General features: G+C 40.5%; 1 protein-coding gene across 1 annotated transcript in view; it reads right to left on the reverse strand.

Annotated features, from left to right (window-relative positions):
- The window catches only part of GTDC1 (glycosyltransferase like domain containing 1), a 298,807-nt gene that overhangs the window by 41,798 nt on the left and 239,347 nt on the right, over nt 1-17,662 (reverse strand). The gene's annotated exons all lie outside the window — the stretch shown is intronic.

Consider the following 17,662-nt stretch of genomic DNA (forward strand, 5'->3'; position numbering starts at 1 on the left):
CTCATCTCCACAGGAGCTTCCTTCCAAAATAAGAGGGTCTGTGTGGGAGTTAATCAAGAGGACGGCAGTTTTGCTTTCAATTCAGCCCGTGCTTCAGTCCAAACACAGTGGTCCCAATGTCTGCGGCAAAATCCCACTGGCTGCCTGAATACATATATATTTTTCTTCTTTTTCTTTTTTCTTTTTTTTTCCCCACCAAAAAACCCCTGTGCGTTAGTCTGCAGTTTTTCAGCTGTTGAACATCGTTCCAGCCTTGGCCCATCCTGGTTTTTGCAGTACTGAAGTTCAAAGAAATTTGGAGCAGTCACTTGCAGAATGAAACAGAAAGCATCTGCAATCTGCAAGAGGGTCACATCCCGCAAACCTGCAGCCTAAGCCTGCTTCGTACAGGGCCCCATGCATGTTGGACGCCCATTGTACATGACTGTAAATATGTTTGCCTACACTGAGTGTGCAGGGCGAACCTGACAGCATTATACGTTGCCACACAGGAGCGTGGTGTGCAGCAGATACCTGGCCATAATTCAGCTGTGTCCTGACCTGGCAATCCCAAAACTTCTGGAAATATATTCACACTCACACATACACACACCCAATCCAATCTGGAAAAAGAAACTACTTATTGAATGCAACTATAGGCTTAAAATTAGTCCACTACTAAATGTGCTAGGGGAGGATAAGTAGCTGCCCTTTATTATTTAAACTAAAAGCAACATGATTAATTTACTCTTATGTGATTCAGTGGCATGAATAAAACAGGCAATCGAAAGAGAGAAGGAACAAAAGGGAGAGAGGGAGAAAATCAAGTTTGGCTTATAAAGATTCTGTTAAATATATCCTTGTATCCATAATAATGCTAACAATAACAAAAAAAACCCTGCTTGTTCTAGCCGATGGGGTACACTGTAGCCTGTTGGCTGGGAGTTGAAGGTTAGGCAGTATGTATGGAGTGCACATAACTCAGATGTCAATGATAGCTCTGAAGTACTGGGGGAATAATTAAGTTTCCCTATTAAGAGTACACATCCTACAGAAAATTTCAGAATTCTTCACTGGCAAAAAAAAAAAAAAGTGCTAACAATAGCTGAATTAAAGGTTACATACAACCTAACTGCAAGCTTTCGACAAATTACCACAAGAAAAGACAACAAGTAGAGTATAAAGCTTGAATAAACGAGTAAGTTGATATTCAGCCCACTGTTTGATTTGGAGTCCCTGTAAAAGCATGAGCATAGCTAAGGCCATGGAAAAGAAAAAACAGAGTCCTTCCAGCAATGCAAGGATGCTCCAGAAACCAAATCAATACACCGCAATAACAACTAAGTTGGATGTATTGTTAATGTAAATAAAATTTATGCATTCTTATTCTGATGTTAACAGCTAAAGAAAATGTTTGACAAATCTTAAATAAATGATATTGACAGTGTTAATACAATCTACCACTGATACTAATATATTAAAAAAAATAGTAAAAGTATTGCAATTTGGGTCTCATATCTCTATATCTTAGTACTGGTGTCATCCAATAAAACATATCCCCTGCCTATAATATCTATTTTAAAAATTAGTTCCCTCTTTCCTAAGAAATTAAACCAAAAGCAATAGACATTCTTTATGTGAGTCTTGGCAATACTCTAGCTCTACTTGTTACATACTAAGCAGCTAGAGAGTACAGGGAGTACAAGGTAAAAAGATAAAAAAAGGAAACCATTTGCCAACATATTATTTTCAAAGCATTCACTTCAGGAAGGGTAAGAGTAATACAAGCCATGTTATTCAAGCATCAGGCATAAATACATGGGTTGTAAAATACCTACTTTCAGATCTGAAATCTGAGTAAAACAATTTATTCTGCTACAACCCTCTGATTACCCTTTAAATTTAGCCAAAATGTTCCCTGCCTAAGATATATGGAAACATGAGGAACAAATGCATCCTTCATGTACTCCAGAAAGACATTCAGACTCTATCTTCCAGACGTTCATTTACATATAAAGAGATTTACTAAAAATTAATATTTTTTATTTTTATTGATGTAAAAACTAAACAAATCAACTGAAGTGAATTAGATTTAGCTCATGATAGGAATGATGCAGAAGTGCACTTCAAGCTTGTCCCACGTGCAAATGGACAGAATTAGATGCTTTTTTTCTTCTGGACCAACGAAAGCTAATGGAAAGCCAAATGCAACTGCAAAGGGTTTGTGCATTTGGGGTCTTTGAATGAAGAATCTCTCTGTAATAGTTTTGGCGGATGTATTTATTTATGTATTTCTCCTAAGCGTTTTCCCAGGGACACCCACAGCAGAAAGCTGAGCATCATTCTTACAGTTCACCAACAGCATGCTCCATATTTCAAGCTGAAGACACGGTCAAGCATTGATAGGATTTTGTGCTGAGATCTAAGCAATTAAAAATAATTACAAATGATATATGAATATTTTTTATGCTTTCAGTTTCCTAAATCCATAGGACGGAAAGGACATAGCCTACCTTTACTCTGATGTGTTACAGATGAACTGATCATAGGCTTGAATACCTAAATCAAGAAAGTTCTCTTACTCAGTAATGTACTGGTATTACTGAACTCATGGTAGTTCATGAAAAACTGTGATCCCACAGTTCTGAATCAGATTTGTTCATCACTGGAAGCACCTGTAACAACTGAGGTGAAACTGGAACCACTTGGTATTTTTTCATGAAGACCACTAGCAAAGAATTTACTTTTTAAAGTTTTACTTTAAAGTTTTACTTTTTACTTTTTAAAGTTTTGACTTTAAATGGATTCATTTACTCCCTGAAAACAGTTCAGACATAGGAAAAAAAAAATCTGATTTCATATGCTTTGGAGGTGGGACTAGTAATTTCACTGAAACTGCAAATAAAGCTGAAATCTCGGAGTTATAAAGCTATACAAAGCAAAAAGAAAAATGGGTAAAATTCTGTGAAACAAATTATGTGAATTTTGCACAGCTGTATTCAGGGCATAACTGTAAATGAAAAGACCAAACTAATTAGATTATAAGCAGTTGATCTGCCTTATATTGTTTTATCATATGTAGTAGGTATAATATCTCCACATGAATGACTTGAAGCAAGTCATCAACATACTGTGTTCAAGAAAGCTGATCAGATTAGAAAGACCTTGTAAGTTATGCTTGACGAAGATGAGATTGATGATAACTTCCTGCTCACAGTTACACCAATGAAATTGCTTCATCTCTAATAAACTTCAAGTGTCAGGAGGAACTGTGTCCTAACCAGACCAGCGTAAACATGGGAATTCATTAGTGCAAAACAGCGAAGTGTCAAACAACTGAACATAATTTCGAACAGGTTTCCCAGTGCCTTTGTAGGAAATCCATTAAAAACAACTGGAGCTATTTTTGTGGCGAGGTTCCAGCAATAGGATCAATGAACAATATTCAGGATGCTGGCTCAAAGCCCGATGTGAGGCATCACTGTAGCCCTTAAGTATAGAGAGCTTAATTTTAAGCACACGAAGAGTCCAACTGAATTTACCAATCCTCACGTGCTTAAAGAGGAGTGTGTGCCTGCGCACTTCTGTGGAGTAAAGCCAAGAAAGACAAAGCTATTGGCAGGTTCCTCAGTCTCACTCCAAACCATTTACACCGCATCGAAAGACCAAAACTGCATAGTGGGAAGCTAAAAATTACCCGTGTCCCTAAGTGGGAAGCACAGCCATCAGTAAGGTTGCCTCCTGGAAATTCACTCAGAAGGATACCTCAGGTTTTCACTCAAAATATATGGCAGCCCAGAGCTGGCTTGGGAATAAATATCTTCATCCTTACACAAAAAGTACCCAACACTGACGTTGTGCGGGGTTTGCAGCACTTGGGCAGGAGAAGTTAGGTCAATGTTCAAGTCAAGCTCTCTCACTTTTAGGTCACACAGAAATCCACTTGATTTTTCTTTTCCATTTTTACCAAATTCACATGAAAATTTCAGCAACCGGAGCGTATCTTTACTCAACAATATTAGCAAAACACGTGAGCTTTCATTGCACAGAAAAATAACATAGGATGTTCTGAGAACATGCAGCAACGTGGGTGGCCACCGTGAAAAAAGAAAAGCTTTGGAGTATTTATACAGCAAATAAATATTCACAGACACTGCTATTCCCACTCACTAAAGTTTTGAAAGACATTATTCTCCTAAAAGACAGATAAAAGAGAAGAGGTGGGGGAGGAGGGGAAACTATTATGGAATGAGGAATCAGGGCCAGAGCCACAACCACAAGATTGATGGCAGTGCTACAGTAAGCAAAGACCCATTCACTGCGTAAGGGTGTCAAAATGCAGTCCTGGGAGAGAAGAGAAGGCTGAGAAATGAGAAAAGAAAAGGCTGGAGAAGGGAAGTATAAAGAACAGCAAATATTAGGGAAATGAAGAAAAATAGAAGGGACCAAATGTCACTTGGAGGGGCTATGTGTGCAATTGCTTCTTCTCCTTTGCTAATCCACAAATTAATGAAACCAGAACAAACAGAAAGTCAAACCTTTAGTCTACACATTCAAAGGTGAATCCTACAGTGGCCATCCAGAATAAAGCCAGACAAGGACGAGAGAAATAACAGCAGCATAGATGCAGCACAGTGACATCACAGCAATTTTATTTTGTTCAGACACTGTTTTTACTGGAAAATGTTACTAAAGGATCCAAGTCGGAGCGTGTATAAACTTCACTGTGACCTGATTTCAGTGAAACAACACAGGTACATAGAGCTAGTCAAGATGCTGAAGAGTCTGGGTGAATATTTAGGGTTTTGTTCTACAAACCATGCAAACATCCAAGTAAGTAAAATAAAAATAAACATAAAAATAAATTAAGAGGATGGATACTTGCTCCTAAATAAGCATTCCTGTCCCAGTTCTTATTCACTGACATGAAGTACATAATTTCATTATTTATTTTTTCCTAAACTCTTACCAGCAATTCAGGTAAATTAACAAATACAGACTTACCCCATGAATTTTCCCCTTCCCATGGATTTTATCAGAGAACTGTATCTCTGTTTCAGAGCTACATAAGGCTGGTGCAAAACTGCAGTAAGAGAAATCTCGGTTACCTTTTATACTGCGAGATCCTTGAGTTATTTTAGAATAACTGAACCCCATTAATATCAACAGACTACTATAGGTTTCATTCTGTTAAATTCAATAGGACTTCTTCATAAGCAAATTTCCCTTTATTGGCTGAGAAGCACAGTTGGGGAGCCATTTGCGAGGTTGTGAACCAGTATGAGACTTAGGGTTGGGTTTTTTGTTGTTGTTGTTAGGTTAGGATTTTTCTGCTCAAACTTGCGAAGTTATGAGACCATAAAATATTTTATCATGACTTGAGGGGAACTAAGGTTTTTTTGGGTTGTTTTTTTACAGTTTTCCTCCAATCAGGAAATCTTGAGCCAGCCAGTTCATTCTGAGTTTGTGATTTAAAGCAGAGAAATGGGTAAATATTTAGCCTATCCCTAATTACCCTCTATGTCTCTGAATATGCAAATTTAGATGTACTTGGAATTTTCTCTAAGTGATTTGGCAAGCATAAATTATCCTTGCCCTTAAGACTCCATCTTCCACAGACAATGAATCAACAGTTGGTGTTAAAAGGCTGCAGCTTTACTATTAACAATCAATACAGGTTCTCAACAGGAATATGCTTAACCAGCATTAATGCAATCACATTATGTTAAATAATATTAGTACCAAAGATACATCCACTGCTGGCCTGCACCAAAGTCATAAGAGTCCTCAACAACTGCCTGTCTCCTTCATACACACATACAGAAACAAAACATTTCTATAGGCTGTGAAACTGCTGTTTTGCCAGAGGGTTAATTTTAAATCACTTACACATAAACTCTGCTCCAGAATGGGACTTTTTGGCCAGCAGCCTATATGTACATCGTCACTGAGGAAGAATTTGTTGAAAGAACTTCCTCTGACATCCCTGCAGTGATGGATTAAAAACCTTGTCACCTGCAAGCACCTGTACCTGGAATTGGTGCAAACCCCAACCTGTTCTTTATCGTAATTTGTGCTGTAAAGAAATATCCTGCAGCTCCCTGGTCCAGTTTCACAGAAATAGGTTGGTGATCTTTTGTTCACTCCCAAACAGGAGGTTGCCAAGTGCAAGGCAGGGATTAGAGGCTGTGTTTGCTCACACTTGAAAGCATCAGTTATAATAATCACTTAATGTCACTTTCCAAATTAAATTTTAAGAAATTGGGGCCATATTTTTCAGTATATTTAGGTTCCAGAAAGGCACCAAGCGTGATTTTCAAACTTCTCATTACCAGGGGTTCCAAATAAATCCAAGCAGTCTGTTCAGGGCAGGGACTAACATGCTGTGCCTACTGTTGTGAACTATCTGATACCCCTGTAACCACTTCAAACTACCCCTAAGGTGGAAGTTGCATGGAAATCAAACCAGAATATTACATATACATTCACCCCTTTGAAAATTCCAGTAGATTTCCATCTATCATATCAAGTAGTCTTTAAGGTCCCTTCCAACCCAACCCGTTCCATGATTCGATGATAATTCAAGATTTGACCCTTAATATTTCCATTCAATATTTTCTTGAAGTCTTAAGCTGGTATCCCACAGGCTAGTGTAAATGCACAGCGTCACAGATATCCTGACTTTAATTTCCAATTGCAATTTTAACCGTAATGAATTCCTTCCTGATAACATGAATGATGGCATTTATATTTTAAAACAAAATATCACAGATCAGGAAGGCATGCAGAATGACAGCCCATGCAGCAAAAGCAGCTAATTCCCACCAGCGTCTCCAGCTATATTTTGTAATTCCATAAGCAGAGGTCTTTCTCCTTATTAGAGGAATGCTTATCTGCAGTTAAAGGAAAATAAAATGAACACCTCATAGAGGAGTTCCTAAAATTTGAACAGGCATTTGAATGTGCCAAGAGTAGCAGCTGTTTTTGCCAGAAAGAAGATCTGGCAGGCATTTAGTCACAAGGTCACTGCTTATGGGGCTCACCCAAGAGATGCAATGGAAAGCAAGAAATGTTGGCATGGCACTAGGACAGGTTGTCCTTGATGAACTGGAAGGAGAAGGCTGTTTTGGCCACAGGCGCTCAACAGCAGTTTCACTTTAGGGAGGATTGTACAAACAATTTCTTTTGCTTTCGAGTTCACATTCACAGCGTTTCAGGTTTGAATGAACCCCAAACGTCATTTTCAACAGCACGAGAAAAACTTGTGGAACCAAAGGCCAGATGCTGAGACATCATGAAATATAACGAGGTATGGCTATCCGCATTCACAGGAGATTTTAATGTTTCCTGAGGTAAGTGACCTAAAACTGTGTGGGCCCCTGGGAATTCTACAATTCCAGAACCAAGGAATTTGCTGAAGGATTGCACTGGAAACTTCACTTTACTTTAAAAGCACTACACTGCAAAGACTGCTAGCTGTTCAGCGAGATATGACAAGGGGCCATCTTCATCATCTTGCAAAAAAGGGTGGCCTGACAGCTTGTAGGGTGAAATTAACTCTGAAACCTAATAATAGTGAAGCGGATTTCACTATTCCCAACTGTTTGTTTCCGGACCACGTGATTAAAATACTTGGCTGAACGTTGTTGGATCGCTCTTGTATGGGAAGCACCATGATTTTGCAAACCCTGCAAGAAATGTTATTCCTGCAGGAAAAATAAATAAATAAATAAAATAAATAAATAGAATTTTCTGATGCTTCACACAAAGGAGATGGATTTACTGATTACTGGCAGAAGCCTTAGCTGCGAAATGCCAATACCTATTCCTCTTTTCACTGGTTCCGTCTATGCTTTGTATCTGACCAGTATGTGCATCCAGGTTATGCCTAGATATACTTTTCCAGCCACACATTGTTAGACCCTTAACCAAGGCAACAGCACCACACAGTTGCACCTTCAAATTCCCAGTGGACTCGAGAGTGCGTGGAGAGCTAGCCTGCAATTCCAGCCTGTTTGTGGTGCTCCTCCTGCTCACGCCTCTCGAGCTGCGACTCTGGTGGTCCCCATGAGCTCTCTTCCTCTGCTCCACTGCTGGGTACGGACCCCCGAGACCTCGGGTTTGGGGTCTCGCCTTGCTGCTTGCCAGCAGGAGAAGTGCAGCTTGGTCACCCAAAGCATCACCACTAGAGCCACGACTCCAGGCCCATAGGCTGGGAGGAGAAGCACCCGATGAAGGAGCGCAGTGCTTTCATACCACCTCCCAGCTGGGAGCAGTGCCTGCAGGCAGACAGCTGGGCTCAGTTACCAGCATAGCAAGGGAAGAGGGTCTACAGGGGATAACAGACAGCACAGATCTTAGCTAAGAGGTGGCGGACACAAGGTCAGCTGTAAGGAAAAGCCACAGACTTTCCCGGCTTAAGACGAGTGGTCTCCAGTAGCTCACACATCCTGCAAAGGGCGATTTCTGCTGACTCCCCCTGGGGTTCACATCCTGTTTCGCCCTCCTTTGGGTATGCATGACATTAGGGAAGGAAGTTCAAGCCAAAGTCAAACGTACCACTCCATTCCTCGTGCAAACTGCCTGACCATCAACGCCATCAGCTCCCCACAGCAATGGCAGCAATGCAGGAAATGCATTTTTAACGCAAGAACAAATGATAAGCTGGAAACTGAAAACGAGAGAATGCTATAACACAAAATGCAATAAATAGAAAAATTAACAGGACACGGGGAATGGTTTTATTACTTATTTCTACAGTTGTGTCAATTAAACAAACCTCCAGTTCTGAAATTACCTGAGTCACCTCCAGTCCATTTCCCAGCTTGGTTTCCTGGGTGACAAAGGAGCTTAAAAAGGTTTATTGATGAAGTTAGCTATCATTTAATGTTATTCACTGGTCTTTGCTAACTATGATGTCATTTGTTCTGTCTGTATTAAGGGTGGACAAAGCTTCTGAAGACAGGGGCAAATGAATAAAGGAGATTTGTGAAATGGAGTGATAGGAAACTCAAAGCCCTCTGAAGTCAATGGAAAGTCCCGTAATATTCAACCACCTTTTATTTATTGTGAGATTAAAAGCGAAAAAGCATTATGTAATTGTGAAACATTACTGTTATTCTGATACTCAGACAAATGCAAAGCAATAAAACACTATTATATGAAGCAGCTATCATGGGAGAATTACTTAATGTTCTGGTTATAAAATGTTTCCAGAGATAGGTGTTTCTCATCTGAAAACTTACCAAAAATAATTCAATCTCATCTTTTTGTCAGAATTCTTATCCCATCTTTTTTTATTCTATCCCTTGTTCTACCCGGTTGGTGATGTATTTCTTCCTCCCTATCTCCCAAAAGATATTGCATGTAAAGGTCAATTTTCTATACACAGCTTCTGCCCACTCCTCAGCTAAAGTATTATAGCACATTATCAAGTTTCCAAACAATTGTTCACTTTTCATTAGAATGTGCTAGGTTTCTCCCTTTCTGCAGTGTTAGTAAAAATGGTGTTGAGTTGTTGACTAGTAATATGAACAAGCAACTTCTGCCCTTAGAAGTGGGATGGAATTGATTCCTGTTATTAAAAACAGACCTCATGTAGGCCAGAATTTATGCTACAAAGGTTAATGTTATGAACGTGCAGATAGCGAGTGCTCTACTACGTGCTAGCATTTCTATTTTCATGAGTCATTTTCAGCTTCTGATACTCATCTCGGATCATTTTATTTGGTACTGATGTGTGATAGAAACTTAACATGCTAAGTCAGGAAGTCAGGAAAACGAGCTTATACCAGAGGAAGAGCCTTTGTTGGTTTTTTGGTTTGGTTTGGTTTTTGGTTGTTTGTTTTCCCCTCTCTCTGCTGTTTTTGAATTTTCCAATTTTCTTTCTCCAAGACACAAAAAAATGAATGTTTAGATGGAAATCTAATTCCCGTTTCAGTAGCAAGAATGGAGGGAACAAATCTGAAAGAAAGCAAAGCCCCAGGTTGGCAGAGAAAGTAATGTTCAGGAGCCGAGACAAAGAAAAGCTCAAGAAAATTAACTCTAGACATAACAGTTGAAAAAAGTTAGGTATCCTGAGGACTGAAAAACTAGTTTATGTAGTGTATATTTTACATCCAAACCAAACAGCTCTTTGAACATTATTGAGGCTATTATTACTTTGAAATAAACATTAGAGAGCTCCAAAGCCAGAGCTACATAATACCCAATTCGTATTTACATTTACATCAGAATTAGGATGCCGGTTTTCACAAGCTAATCCACCCCATTTAGCATAACCACATACAACCCCGTACAATAGGCGCTGCATTTTTACACAGCTGAAAGTACCGCTGTGCTATTCACTTAACAAGATAGCGATTGAGATAATGACTCCGCGCACACCGACCGGACCCCGCTGCAGCGCTGCGAGAAAGCCCAGGGCATGTGCGCTGCCGCACGGCACAACCCGGCCTGCAGGTGATGCTGGAGAAGGAGCTACTGCCCCGTGATGTTTCCTCTCTCCTGCTCCCTCCTTTTCAAAAGTTCACCCCAAAAATGCCCACTGAAAGCCCCTTGAAAAGCTCTGAAATAGGACTGGAAGGGACCATTTAGGTCGCTGACTCCAGTCTCCTGCCATCCGTGGCAATCCTCTAAACCCAATCAAAAGCTCCACCTTGAAGAATATCGGAATATTCTTTATCACTAAAATTTGAATGAAAATTCTGCTTTGTCTCAAGCACTTCCATGCTCTCCCTCATGTCTGGGAGCAGCTTCCAGCAAGCAGCTGCAAAACCACTTCTCTGCTCAGCTCCAAAACCCCTCCTGTGATGCCTGCAAAAAACCTTGACAATGTCTTGGCTACTTGTGTACTGAGACTGCTGTCTATCATGTTTATAAATATTGTCTTATTTCTTCTGCTACTATCTCGTCAGCCTGCACCATCTGTTGCCTCCTGTGACATGTGCAGACTGTGAGCTCTTCACAGCAGCAACTGACTTTTCTTCTGTGCTTGTACAGCACCTTGCACAACTGATGCTTATCCATTAAAGGGGTCCCCAAGGCCATAAGAACCCAGAAAATTAATAAAACTAATGAAGAAATCCCATTCCACCTGCTCACCTTCATCCTAACTGGAAGGGAGCAAAGCACACAGCGACCTACGTGGGAAGAAGCATGGCAGCAGGTGGAGGGACGCTGTCATCCCCTTCCGTTTGGGAAAATGATGCCCAGGCTGGGCCCTCAGGGCAAGGGAGATGTAGAGAATTGGGAGAAGGTCTGGAAGAGATGACCAAGTCTATCAGATGCTTGGAGAACACAACTTGCAAGGAGATCTTGAGGGATCTGGGCCTGTTTCATCTCTTGAGGAGGACACTAGAAGAAGTAGTGTCATCAACTGCATATTTTGTCCTGACATCTCCAATAATTAAATATTAAATGCTTTAATTGCAACAACGGTCTTCAAACACATGCAGTTTTCCATCAAAAATGTCAGATACCCTTTAAAATCTGAGATGTTCTCTTAATTCCTCTCAACATATAGTTTGAGGTTCTCTCCAAATTATACATATCTAGATGTTTGCATTAAAATGTAGAAGAGTTATATTTCTTTTATTGATATGGTATTTGCATATTACAAATTTTAAAGTGAAGTTGCAACATAACACATATAGTAAGACTTAATTTTTTAGTTCTAAATTGGATCGATCCAGGCTTTACTAAGTAGGCTGCTGAGAAGGATGCATGACTGATGTGAAACGAGATGAGTGAAGGTAGGTAAAAATCTGCTATTTGAAACCTATTCCACGTTTGCATATACAATGCTAAGGTTGTTTGTGTAACGTAGGCTCTCTTCTGCTTCTTTTCCCAGCTTGCTCCACCCCTCTCATCACTGCTCAGGGCAGATCTCAGCCCTTTTCCTTGCAGTCCCTCGTGCTGGACCCACCAGCAGCTGGGGCCTTCCTGCTCTCCAACAGCAAAATGGCAACGAGGAGGCAGCACAACCCTCCTTCCATCTGCATCACAGAACCAATTAATCACAAGGTTTTTTACTTCTCTGAAGTCGTCCACATAAACATGTAGCTCTTATAAGCATATTATTATGTGGTTTATGCAAATAACAGCAGCTCGGTGAAACCACTGCTCTTTGGTACTTGCAGGCACATACATCTGAGCTGAACAGCAACAAGAAATCCCGGACATTCAGAACCAGCACTTAGGCTGGACCGACAAAAAAAAAGAATTTTTATCTCATTGCTGTAATGCGCTTTTATATGCTGCTGACAGGCACGGCTTGGAAATTGCAGTAGGAAGAGGAATATTACAGCTGTTCTCTCGGGGGGTGAGATTCTGGCCCCATCGAATTGACAAAAGCCCTCGAGACCCATATTTTAGGTGAGACTTTCAGAAGTAGAGGACCTTGTTGCTGAAATTAATTCTTCCTCAAGTCCTTCACACTATTCGCCTTTTACTTGTTAATAAATAATCAGTTTGGAACTGTTTATAGCTGACTTTTATCTCCTTCGATGTGAATTTGCTTGGGCAACAACAGGAACGTAGAGAAATAGGTACGCAGGATAGATGTAATATTGGAATTGAAGGAAAATGTGAGTTATGTGAATGCTCTTGACAAAAACACAGATCTCTAAGACTTCACAACAGTGAACTTCCACTCATCCACTAGGTCGAGGAACCCAGTAGCATCAGGAATAACAAATGAGCTTGCCATGAGCCCCAGCACCCAGACCGGCTGCCCAGGCTGCAGGCACTGTGGGCATCTCCCCTCTCCCTGTGCTGCTGCAGTAGAGGAAGAACAGAGGACCAAACTACACAAGGTCTTCCTTTTTTTTCTTTCTTTTTTTTCTTCCCCCCACACAGTTGAACAATTTCTGATGCTTAATGAAAACCAGGGTGCCTTGAACACAGCAGTGTCATGCTGGACCTGGAGCGGGGCTTGGTGGCACAACAATCCTGAGTTATGTGGGAAAGTTCTGAAAATTCCATTTTTTTGCTCTCTCTCTCTCTTTTTTTTTTTCCTTTGTATAATGAGTGTTTAAAAGCTTAGCAAATAGAGTCCTAAAAATGTAATTGTAGCTTGGTAGCACTATTAAATATGTATACTGTGGTCTTTTTGACAATTGTATTAATCCCTTTATAAAGTCTTCAGAAGTTCCATCACAGAAGCATGGATGCTGTTTTGATCTATTTATTACTCTTAAGTGTTCAGAGAACTGTCCCTATTTTCTAATTAACACTTTTAAAGATAAAAAGCTATGTATTAAATCAATCTGAATGATGGTTGTTTGTGAATCCCACAAGATAAGGCAATTTGCATGTTCACTTTGTACTTACAAACTAAATCTGCACATCTCCAAAGCAGCTCCTTATAATGTAAACCTTTTGTGAGTATTTGTAACTTAAAAGAAAGTTTGGCCTAGTACAGAGGCAGTGCCAATTATCTAAAGGACTTCTTTACTGAACATGATTAAGATACAAAATTATTAGGTTGTTATTTTACATTGTTTGCAGAGAAATTTGAGGAAACTACTTTAGGAACGTTAAGTGTTCTCCTGTTTTGCTTTCTTTCCTTCTTTTTTATACATGTAGTAACATGAGTGCGTTCATGAGCAAGCAATGAGTCCAAACAGCAGCCAGCTTCCGCATCATACCAGGGTTCAGCTTCCTCTGACATGAATTAAATCACTGCTGAAATCAACTGCTCACCATCCTGACAGAGTGTTAAGCTGCAGCTCCAACTACAAGGCTGTAGTTGAATGGAGAACTGAATTTTAATGTGAATGTTAAATTAGAACAGTGATTTATGGAAATCCAGTTCTGATTATTTAGCACTGTAAACATATTTACAGAAGTAGATGTTTCACAGCAGTGAAGTAGTCCCCCATCTCAGAAACAACTCCACGCTTGCTAAGAAAGAAATCAGCAAAAGCCATATCTCCAAACCTCTCTTGTGAAGATGCATATTATTATTTCCAGATGGTGAGAACATAGCAAGTATACCTACGAGACACATTTTTGACTATATTTGCTCTCGAACATCTCATCAGAAATGATTTCTTTCAGGTTTTGCAATCTGTCTTCAGCCGCCGCTTTGGATCCTCTATAATCACTGCTCCAAGCAGAGACAAGAAGCAGGACAGACACGGCTTGCAGCCTCAGCACACCTCGTCATGGCTCAGACACAGGCCACCTCCTCATCCTCATTTTTTAGGCTCCCAAATCTTCTTCCAACTTGCATTTAATAAATGGACAGTCACATCAAAAACCTTTTTATACATTTGGTACTTCTTCCTAGAGTTTACTACCACTGTAATCAGGTCCTTTCCTTCTAGAAAAAAAAATAATTTACAGCATATTACTTTCTCCGGAAATCTTCCTGACCTCCAGATCACTGAATTTACCCTGAGTTCCAATTCCGTCTCCTCACCCTGACCACAGCTTCTTCCCTTGTAGCACACAGTCTCTCTGCATTTATCTCACAGGCCCATTCAACACACATCCTTCACTATGCCATATAAAAGCCTCCTACATTCAGTGGTAGACCATGGTGGGTATATTTTTTGTTCTGGTACTCCAACTACACTATGAAATTTTTGCGCTCCAGGGTTAATCTGGGTCAGAAGGCCCCAAGAATGCACATCTGACACTCCTAATCTAATTCTGGAAACATGAGATTTGCAGACAGCAAATCTCTTTCTGGGAGCAGAAAAGAATGTCAGACCCACTGGGACACTAAAATGACTTTCAACTATTTTTCACTTACATAGCGTTTAATCTGAGGACCTCAAAGCACGTTAATTTGCAGGCATCTCTATACACCTGTGACACAGCACACGTGTTATTCTATCTGAATGAGAAGGGAAAATAGGGGCATCTACCTCCCCAGGTTCGTTCAAGGACAGAACTGTATATGGGCTAGCTGGGATGGATCCAAGAAAATATCTCAAGATTCCAGTCTGGGTGATGATAGAAAACCCACTGAGACTAGGGAAGGAAAAGCAGATAGCTTGGCTCATGGGACCAAGTATATCAAGTGGGTTAAATGAAGCAAGGGGCTCTATCTGGAAGAAATGACAAGAAAAACAGAAATATAACACATAGACTTATAACAATTCACAAAGGGCATGGGAATATTAATTTGACGACTCTCAGAGTGTTTGTCTGTGTTTGTTTTAACCAAATATCACAAACTTTTTAGTGACGCATAAAGCCAAGAACTTGCTTTCAAAGTTGGTCCAACAGAGAAAATGCACAAAGGCCCAGATCTCATTGAAAACTGATGAAAATAATCTATGGTTTAAAACCAGGAGTTATCTTTAAATTGGAGGTCTTGGGAGCATGCCCAAGCCTTCAGTCTCTTAGGCACAACTTGACCCCACCATGGGACAAGAACCTTATATGAACTTATCTTCTTCCTTCTCTAGAGTCCCTGTTTTCTAAGGAGGGGGAAACCTGGCCATGTGGGCAAGGCAGGAGGCACAGCTGCCTTCAGATAAGCTCTTGGCGTGGGAGCTGAAGAACAGGGGCTTTGGGCCACGCTGCAGCTCACATGCAATTTTAGTTAAATGGGATCATAAGGCCCATTCTCCTAAACTCAAAGCAGACAGGAGAACATTTTCACCTTTACCTCCCCGATTCAGCTTTAACTAATCATAGCCCGCTTTTACCCTCATTATAGCCGCCACTGCCTGCCTACATTACTCTGCGTGTCAGCATCTGTTCGCCTGCAGGTCACCGCAACAGTTCAAACCATTCAGCAGCATCTCCACATCACCAAAGACACATTCCTCCAGTGCGGGGTCATGGTCACAGTGGAAACTACTGCATGAGCCTCGGGCTTCCTTCCGGGTAAAAGCGCAGCACACAGAGCAAACTGTAATCTTCTATAACCGAATAAAATAGAAATTAAGATAATAACTGAGATTATATTGGATAGAGATCCAATATAAAGCTTTTCACCAAAACCCTTTCTACTCAAGCAAAGCCTCAAATGTTATTATAACTCAATGGCAGCTTGGTAGATTGGATAAAATGATAGCTTCATCTGGCATCATTATTTATTATTTTTTCCCATTAATACAGCAAACCTAGGTAGGCTTGCAGTGATTAGCCTAGCCAAGCTTACCAGCCTGAATGAGCACAAACCGAGCCAAGAACGGGCCAGGACCATCCCTTGGCACGAGACCGGGGCAGCTCTGCAGGACAGTCTAGCAGAGCCATGCAGGGTGTCTGTTAAAGGTGCCTGACTTACATGACATGAATTTGACATATGTTCAAGAAAGCAATGAGTCGTGAACGCAAACTGGTCTCGGTGCCTTACTCAGGCAGTGAAAAGGAGTCAAAGAAGAAAAGTATTGCATTCCCAGGCTGGGCTCTGCCAAGCTTTGGCAAGGGCAAGCAGAAGATCTTCCGTGGTAAAGATTTGCCTCAAGCATCAGCTAGATTTTTTTTTTTGATTTTTTTTTTTGATTTTTTTTTTTTAAAGAAGGAACTATAATGGCCCTTCCAATCCACACGCTGTAGGAGACAAAGCATATTGATGGTTCGGTTACTAAACACACTGTGAATTTTCACAGTGGATCAGCAGAAAGTTATGAAGCACAGGTGTTCCTGTAATTGTGATACATTGGGAAAATTCATACTGTTAAATGAGCCTCAGCTTCACACTTCCACCTGTGTGATGTGGAAATGTACTGTGGGTACATGGGGCTATAATAGACGATATGTAGGAATGATTACTGGCTGGTTCAGGACCTGCTAGGGTTTATTTCTCTTAATTCGTCTGAGTGTATAATTTCTGCATTTGTATTTACTGCCGTCATAAAGTGGGAAATGTGTGTTATGCACGCTGGTAAAAATAATGATAACAGGAAAAAGAAAAAAAGTGAATACACTGAATGGAAAAGAAATCGTGAAAGCCTGTACGCCAAATGAAATCTGGAAAGCCTGTAGGAAAGGGAAGGTATTTCATCAAGAGAATGAAAACAGCTTTTTTTTTCTTCAGGTTTCAATTCTACTCCACATTCTTGTTTGCATTTTTTAGGGAGCGTGGGGGAGATGATGATTCTGGAATGGGAAATGTGGGACATGCTAAAATGAAGAAAGATGAGGCCTGGAAGCAGGTGGAGGGAAAGATCTACTTAGATTACCTGAAACTGAACATGAGAAACAAACGGAGAATGTTGGCATACAGCTAGATTTATTTTCCTTTAACAGGTGTTATCTTTGTTAGAATGAGAGGCAGAGAAGCAGAATTTCTTAATTTTGTTCCAGACCTGTCAGAGCTTCCCATGTGAGAATTTCCTCTTTGTGTTTCAGGATTATAAATACCAAAAAAGAACCAAAGATCAAATGAAAAGGAAGATGATTAAATATATCTTCCTGCATGCCTTGGAGGTGTCAGCTCTGGCGTTTGACAAGGAACACAAATTCTGACTACTCATGAGAGCACCTTTCAAGCTGTCCTGGAGACAGCAGGCTGCTCTTTGCGAAGGTTAGCTGACATGACAGGAGCTCTCTAAAATAACTAGTTTTCAGAAGTATTCCCCTTTTAAAAACCATAGTCATCACCTTGAAGTGACACCTCTAAGACTTGAATGCAACGTCTCAGATTTTGCATACTCACAGCACCTTGCCCTGGGCATCAGCTTGATGCTCCATAGCAGGAGTTTCAGAGTGGCCTTCA

This window comes from Anser cygnoides, chromosome 6, assembly GCF_040182565.1.
Source record: "Anser cygnoides isolate HZ-2024a breed goose chromosome 6, Taihu_goose_T2T_genome, whole genome shotgun sequence".
NCBI lineage: Eukaryota > Metazoa > Chordata > Aves > Anseriformes > Anatidae > Anser > Anser cygnoides.